This window comes from Cannabis sativa, chromosome 5 (genome assembly GCF_029168945.1).
Source record: "Cannabis sativa cultivar Pink pepper isolate KNU-18-1 chromosome 5, ASM2916894v1, whole genome shotgun sequence".
In the NCBI taxonomy this organism is placed as follows: Eukaryota; Viridiplantae; Streptophyta; class Magnoliopsida; order Rosales; family Cannabaceae; genus Cannabis; species Cannabis sativa.
Window position 1 is genome coordinate 1,859,215 of NC_083605.1, and position 8,782 is coordinate 1,867,996.

General features: G+C 34.6%; 1 long non-coding RNA gene across 1 annotated transcript; it reads left to right on the plus strand.

Moving 5' to 3' along the window:
- The first annotated feature begins 5,295 nt into the window (after positions 1 to 5,295).
- Positions 5,296 to 5,594, plus strand: LOC133038532 (uncharacterized). The gene is made up of 2 exons (XR_009688054.1): positions 5,296 to 5,469; positions 5,532 to 5,594. It is a non-coding gene; the product is annotated as an uncharacterized LOC133038532 (long non-coding RNA).
- Positions 5,595 to 8,782: the final 3,188 nt, after the last annotated feature.

The window sequence follows — 8,782 nt, forward strand, 5'->3', positions numbered from 1 at the left end:
AGCATGCAAAGCTTTGCTATTGTAGGCAGATAGTTTATCATCTTCAATAGACCATTCCAGTTCAGATTTTATAATAGTATTACCTGAAGAATCTGTCTCAACTGGAGGAGACCAACCTGATAGAACCATTCTCCACGCCTTCTCATCTTGAGATTTGATGAAGGCTCTCATTCTAACTTTCCAGTAAGGATAGTTAGAGTCATTAAGCAATGGTGGTCTAGAAATAGAACTTCCTTCTGCAAAAAATGACATTCTAACAAAAACGTTATAGGACCACACTAAGAGTTTAGTGTCCTGCTCTGATACCAATTGAAAAACCGTGTTTTTGCAAATGTCAGTTGTATATACGAAATTATAAAAACTGTAAGCGTTTGCAGCAGCAGAAAGTAATTCTGCTACAGCAAAACGGAACAGGCAGAATATAAAATATTTGCAGAAAAATAAATAACTTGACACAAGAGATTTATACGTGGTATCAGTGTTCTCCCGAACACTCCTAGTCCACGGGGCCACGCCCAGAGAATGAAATCAATTAATAAAGTATCAAAATTACAAAGACAATTGACTTAAACAAGTTTAGACTCCCTCTAAAGTATTGTCGCAATCCTTTGTAATCCACTTTATGAATCTGACTTCTTGAAACACCTTCAAGCCCGAACTCCCTTCGTCTTTGAAGTGTGAGTGCTTACTTCCTCCCGAAGTAAGGCTTTAGCAAGTCTTCTCCCGAAGACCAATCTCTTGTTCAGTCAAGTAGTTCTTCACAACCTCTAGGATAGAGTAAGAACAGAAATAGAACAACTAGAACCTAGGTGAACAACTAGGCTCTCACAAAACAAAGAAACACTCTCTTCACACAAAAGATAAATGCAAAAAAATGAATAATGGAAGAGGTAATTCGAATGGTTGCTCTCTAGGCTCTATTTATAGATCATAGAAACCAAAGAGGCAACCACAAGTTCGAATTAGCAGCTGTACAAAAACTTTCCAAAAGAAACACGATCTGCTACATCAGATTCGGTTGCGACGAAACGGATACGCCTGAAACGGAAACTTACTAAAATCGGGTCCGATCTTCTTTCAATGCTTGATTCCTGCCAAAAACAGATTAGATATTCTGATTGTATCAAGATACAATCGAAATCAATAAGGAAAAGGCAATAAACAAGGTTTCCCTAAAAAAGACAACTTTCCAAAAGAGAATTCCTTCTCTTTTGAGAAGTTTTCAACAAAGGAAAGTTCAGCTGAAAGTGCAACTTTCCAAACAAGGAAAATGGCAGCTAATAACCGAATAAAAGAGGTAAGATTTCGAAAATAAATACATAGCAATCTTACCATAAAAAGGAAAAATTATTTTGTCACCTAACTTGCCAAAAAAGGACTTTACAACTTATAATATTCAATCCTTTGCACATCGGATGGTACCTATAAGCAGAGTTATTGGCTGCCAACAACAGTCTTCTTGTGAGATATTCCATGATTAACACAGATAACAAAGGGGATAAAGGGTCACCTTGCCTGAGGCCTTTTTCTCCTTTAAAGCTTCCTTGGAGTCTACCATTCATCATGATAGAGTAGGTAGTAGCTCTAACACAAGTCATCAACCAAGCAATGAATCTAGCTGGCAAGTTGTAAGTTGTGAGGAGAATTTCAAGAAATTCTCAGTTTACTGTGTCATACACTTTGCTTATGTCAACTTTGATGGTACATATAGAGGAAACATTCCTTTTATTATAATTCTTCTGTAGAACTTGAAGAATCATAACATTATGAACAATTGATCTCCCCTTGATAAAAGCTCCTTGATTTTGATGGACTAAGTTAGTAAGCACCTGAGCAAGCCTCAAACAAAGAAATTTGGAGATGCATTTATACATAGAGAGCAGCATGCTATAAGGTTATAGTCCACAACTTTAGCAAGGATATCTATTTTCCGCACTAAGGATACTATTGTCGCATGAAACTCCTTCGGCATATATCATGTGTTAAAGAATTTTTTAATTGCCTTAGAGACTTCTTATCCCAATTCAAGCCACATCTGCTTAAAAAAACCTGCTCCATATCCATCAGGACCTGGAGATTTTGAGTCAGGGATGCTAAAGAGAGCCTCTTTGACCTCCTTGCTCGAGAAAGGCTTTAACAAGCTTAGTTGCTGATCAAGATTAATTCGAGTACCCAGAGCCATGCTATCATAGTTTATACTTTTCGAAGGCATGCTCTGAGTTCCCATGTAGCCTTTGAAATGAGCAACAAAATGATCTACTACTTTGGGAAAATGATCAATACTTTCTCCTTGGTCATTAGTGTAAAAGACAATCCTGTTCTCCACTCTTCTCTTCTTCAAACACGCATGAAAATACACATTATTATCGTCTCCCTTATTAAGCCAAGTAACCTTGCTTCGTTGACTCAAGAAGCTATGATACATGTTTTCAATCATGCAATATTTATCTACTGCCTCCTTTTCCTGTTGTTGTAACACTAGATTTCTCGGATCAGCTTGCGAATTCATCTTTGCTGCAATGAGCATATCCTTTGCTGCCTCATATTCTTTCCCAACATCACCTATAACATGATTATTGAATCTCTTGAAACAATGTTTAAGTCGAACAAGTTTGAAGTAAAGAGTCTTCATCCCTGTACATCTCAAAGGTTTGTTCCAACTTTTCATAACCACATTCTTGAATTCAGGATGATAAGCCCAGAAATTGAAGTACCTAAATGGTTTAACTCTAATTTTTTCACTCACCTTAACTGAAACCACACAAGCATTGTGGTCTGATATAGTTTCCCAGCTATAGTGAGCTTTAGTATTTGGAAAGCTGTCATTCCAATCCTCATTAGCAAATATATGGTCAATCTTGGAATAAATTCTTTTATGCCCCTCTTGATTATTTGCCCAAGTGAAATTGGAGCCAGTGAGCAAAAGTTCAAGATGTCTCTGAGCAAGCCATAAACTAGCATCCTGAATATCACTAAGAGTCACTGCAATATCTCCTTCTCTATCCTCCAAATCAAAAAGAGCATTAAAATCTCCTGCAATAAGCCATAGTTTAACTAGAAATTTTAACTTTAAGAGATTACTCCAAAGTTGTTTCCTCTCCTCATTTGTGTTGTAACCATACACAAATGTGATGCAGCAAGCATTATTTTGGCCATCCATTTTGATGTAGCATTGAGTATGTTGAGCATTCTCCTCTATAACAATGACCCGAACAAAGCTCTTTCTCCACACAATAAGTAAGCGACCTTCTACTGTAGAACTAGTATAATAATCCCAATCAACAAATTTCTTTTCCATGAATTCCCTGACTTTAATCCCTCTCAATTTAGTTTCCAACCAAGTACCAACTCCTATCTTATTTTTAGAACAAAACTCATAAACAGTTTCCTGCTTATCTTTATTATTAATACCCCTCATACATTCCAACAAGCTATATTACAACTATCCATGTTTGTAAGATCTTGAGGCAAAGCCTTGCGAGTTGCAGAGAAAAGAACCAAGAATAAAGATGAACAAAGTAGCAGAAAAGCTTATTTTCTTTATTGATTAAAGGGGTATATATACAAAGTCATTAGAAGGAAAACAGACAAAACTAACTAACAGAAAAAGGCAGTTAAACCTACAAACTAACTGCAACTTGTACACGTATTAAACAGAAATAACAGTATTGACAATGTTTAAGTAGAGAATTACCCGATACCTCCGCTTCTTTCTTCTTTTGATCAACCTCCAGCCCCTCTTCGTGTTCCGGTAAGATTTTATTTACAGAAAATACAGTCTTTGATATTTTCATATTATTTTTATGTTTTATTTTTATCATTTTGTTGTTAATTTTTGGTTATTTGTATATTATTTTTATGTGGTTTTCTTATTACTTTCATGTGATTTTTCTGTGTTGTTTTTATAAAGCATCGTAAAAATATAATAAAAACATATATTTGAACGTAAAAATATAAAATTTTAATTAAAAAATAATATTTTGTGTAAATTTCTCGAAAGATAATGCATTGAATATATTTTGCTCTTATTTTTAAGAGATAGTAAAATAAGGAGGGTTGAGTTTTCGAAACATAATTAATTAGAATGTGGTAGTAATTGGAAAGTATGTTTAGTGCAGTATCAGTATCGACAAAATAAGATAATTTGTGAATCAAATAGTTTACAATAGATGGAAGAATGGTGGAGTTACAAAGCCCGAGTAACAAATAATTGGTATTGAAAGAAAGTAGTGGAAGTCAATGAGAGATTTAAAGGTCTTAAATATTTCAAAATTCAACTCTAAAATATATCAGATCAAATAATTATTCATTCACATATATATATTTAAACTTTTTTATGCAAAAATACCGTGGTTTAATAAAAATCAACTGATACCATAATACAATTTGTTAATATTATAAATATCATATTACATATCAATTCAGACACTTGTTTCTAAAGCAAAAATTATTTGGTGATGAACTCATAAATATTATTAGAAATTATGATTATCATTTAACTAATTAGTTATTTATGATCATCTAATATTATCGTTATTCTATCATTACTTATACAATTTTACAATAGAGCAAATTATATAGATATTAATGAAAATAATTTAAAATTTTATACTGACTTTTGTGTATTTTTGGGATAGACTTTGGTGTATTAAGAATTCGTATCATGATAATTAGGCATATAATTCGATAGTGGATTTAACATTTATACTCTTACAAGTAGTAGGTGCCACTATTTTGAGTAAGTAAAAAACTTACAACCAAATTAATCTTTATATGATGAACACTTTAATAGTTAGTCATAATAGGCATTCCATTAGTTTTTTAGAAAATTATGAAAAAATTTCACTCCATAAAAGTACACCCTCCTATAAGAAAATAATATAATAAGTAGACCAAATTAAGGAAAAAAAATATAAGGTTGCATTGGAGAAAAGTAAAAGAAGAAACAAATGATGCAACTGAGTTTAATGTGACATAATATAGAATGATGCAACCGCTTTCAAAGTGGCATAATAGAGAACTTGCAGAATACTTTAAAAATAATAAAATATTGACTTCAAAGTTATATAAAAATAGAGAATTATATGATACAGACAATGCAAATTCATTCATTATTATTTTTTTGAAAAAAAAATTACTTAAACAATATGGATCTTTGATTTGGTCAGCATTAACAGTGAATTTGGGCTGCTAATATAGTTGTTATATGAGATGGGTTACTGACATGGTTGTTGCAAGAGTTGTAATATGGTTAATGTAAGAGTTTCCAACATGGTTATTGTTGTAAAGATTCTAATAGGGAAATTTGATTTTCTATACTTAGAAAATCAAAAAATTTGATTTTTAAACCAATAATTTAAACCCTAAAAAAACTATACTTTTTTTTTCAAAACCCCAAAAATACCCCCAAACTAAAACTATCTCTCTTTCTCTCTCTATCTAGCCGGTCCCAAGAATCCCACACCCCAGGTCCGATGGTCGGACCATGGGGTCCGATGGGGTCTGACCAATCGGACCCATCGGACCCCAAGGTCCGACCATCGGACCTCTCTCTTCCCCTCTCTCTCAAATCGCAGGAAAAAAAAAAAATTAAAGCCGGTCGGACCTTCGGGTCCGATGGGTCCGATGACCTTCGGGTCCGATGGGTCCGACCATCGGACCCATCGGACCCGAAGGTCCGACCATCGGACCCTTTCTTCCTCTCTCTCCAAAATCGCAGAAAAAAAAAAAAAAAAATTCAAAGGTCCGATGGTCGGACCTTGGGGGTCCGATGGGTCCGACCATCGGACCCCCAAGGTCCGACCATCGGACCTTTGTCTTCTTCCCTCTCTCAAATCGCAGGAAAAAAAAAAGTTTCAGAGACTGGGATTGCTCTTTCGGGTTGGGGTTGGGGTCGGAGGGGTTGGGGTCGTGGTCGACGGGGGTGAGGGTGGTGATCGGCGTTGGGGTTGACGTGGGTGGGTGAGGGTGGTTCGGGTGAGGGTGGGCGGTTGGGGTGAGATAGAGGGAGAGAGAGATGATGCAGAGAGAGAGAGAATATTGTGAGGGGGGTATTTTTGGGGTTTTGAAAAAAAAGGAATAGTTTTTTTAGGTTTTAAATTTTTGGTTTAGGGAAATTTTTTTTTGATTTTCTAAGTATAGAAAATCAAATTTCCCTTCTAATATTGTTGTTGCAATAAGATTTTCTAGCATGGTTATTGTATGAGATTGGGTGCTATAAGAGTTGCTAACATAGTTCCTATGTAAGATTGAATTGTTGTAAGTGTATCTTGTTAGGACTTAATCTGTTAGTGGTAGTTAATACCGTTAGTCTGTTATCAGGGGCGGAGCCAGGATTAAGTTCTTGGGGGGCCAATTATTAAAAGATAAGTATCGATAAAAAAATTAATATTTGTTTGAGCAATAAAAGTTGATACTTTAGATAAAAGATATATTCACATAAATAAGAAAGAGTATTGAAAGCACAATAATTAACACATAATCAAAATTTCAAGGGAAGAATTAGAAAAATTAAGGTCAAAGTTTTTATTAGGGATATTCTACTTAATTACTTTCTTACTGTACTTAATTTATTAATTAAATATAATAGAATAAATCTATAATAAGTACACCTCTTAAAAGGGGTGTTTTGACACCTTCCTAGCTATTTGTTTTGATATTTAGGAGAGTTTTTAATCTATTTTTTTTTCATGATTGTGTATATTATAATTATTTAAGATTACTTATAAATTTTTAAAAGATTCCAAATAGTTTGTAGTGCCAAAAAATAAGGTTTAAACAATTACTTATTCTGCGCCGAAAAAGAAAAAACAATCACTTGTGCAACAAAATATTTAAATCTTATTTTTGACAATGTAAACTATTCTAAAAAAATTTACAAGTTATTCTAAATAATTATAATATACATGATTATAAAAAAAAAATGAATTAAAAAATTCTTCTAAATATCGAAAGGGATAAAAGATATACTTAAACAATCTTATTTTGAATTGTATTTAAATAACATACTTATATATTTGTGGCAAAATTTAAAAATAAGACACTTAATTTTATTTTTCACTCTAATTATTTTTTTCTATATATAGTAACAAGTTATTATTAATTTATAAATAATATATTACCACATAAATTATTATAAAAATAAAAAATAAAACAAGTTAATAATTCAATATACTACTTTTTACCTTTTTTCTTGGACTTTTCTATATAACGATGAACTATGAATTAATGCATATATATATATATATGATTTTTGTTCATTAAGAAGACATATATATATTGATTTTTAGAAATTTTGAGGGGGCCAAGGCCACCCCAACTACACACCTACGTCCGCCCCTGTCTGTTATGTTGAGGTGTCATTTTTTGTTGTTTCTGTTTGTTTCAGCTGTTTCTCTCTAATAGCTTTGTATTGTATATTAATAGAGCAATTGCTCACAATAATGAATCGATCGACCATTCATTCTACACATTTCTGTTATTCCTTTCGTTTCAACATGGTATCAAGCCAGTTATTTTTTTTCTGCTTTCGCTTCTTCGTTCTTCTCTTTGCTTCCTCTTCGTTGTGTTTCTGTGAAGCTCTTGCTGTTCATCAATGGCTAATCCAGTCGTTTTCTCACATAAAGTATCAGTCAAACTCGATGACAATAATTTTCTGCTCTGGCGTCCTCAGGTGCTCTCTGCCATTCGTGGTCACCGACTTTCGGAGTACATCTCTAACTCTGTTCAACCTCCACCAAAGTTTCTCACCAACGACGATCGACTCAATGGAATTGTCAATCCACGATTCTCCGAATGGGAGGTGCAAGATCAAGTCCTCTACTCATGGCTTCTTTCTTCCATGTTCGATGGCATCTTAACTCGCATCGTCGGAGCTAAAACCTCGACTCAAGTTTGGCACACATTAGAGGTATACTTCGTTACTCAAACCTCTGCTAAGATCGATTTCTTTACTAATCAACTGCAGATGTGCAAGAAAGGAGGCCTCTCAATCAATGAATATTTGCTTCGCATCAAAGCTTTAGTCTATCGTCTTGGATCTGTAGGTCATCGAGTCACTGTCAAAGAACACATTTCAGCCATCTTCAAAGGCCATCCCTCTGACTATGATACTTTCATCATTTCTGTCAATTCAAGAAACACTGATTACACCGTGGCTGAAATCGAATCTCTTCTGTTATTTCAAGAGCATCGTATGGACAGCAACCACAAAGATCTTGATTCTGTTAATCTGACAACTAATCGAACACCTCGCGGTCGTGGAAACTCTCCTCCAATGTCCAATTCATCTACGGATCTCAAGCAACAATCCTTCCCTGTGAAAGGAGGAAGAGGCTTCTGGAATCCTTATGTTGTTGCTCCTCGATCCACAGGTGTTCTCGCTCCTCTTGGTTCAGTTCCTTTAGGATCTAATCGAACTATGCAAACTCTTGCATTCGCCTCTGGAACAAAACCTGTTTGTCAACTATGCTCTCGCACAGGTCATATAGCTTCAAGATGCTATCAGCGTTTTAACATCGAGTTTCCTGGAGTTGGTGCAGCTAATGTGGGGTCTCAATCTATCAACATAGCCACTGCTGAGTCTTTACCGGATGATGCCTGGTATCCGGATTCAGGTGCTACAACTCACTGCACTGCCGATGTTAATAATTTCACTCAGCAAACTCCCTATCAAGGTACAGATCAAGTCCATATGGGGGATGGTACTAGCATCACCATACAGAATGTTGGTAAGGCTACTTTCTTTACTCCTTATACCTCTAAACCTCTTACCTTAAATCGT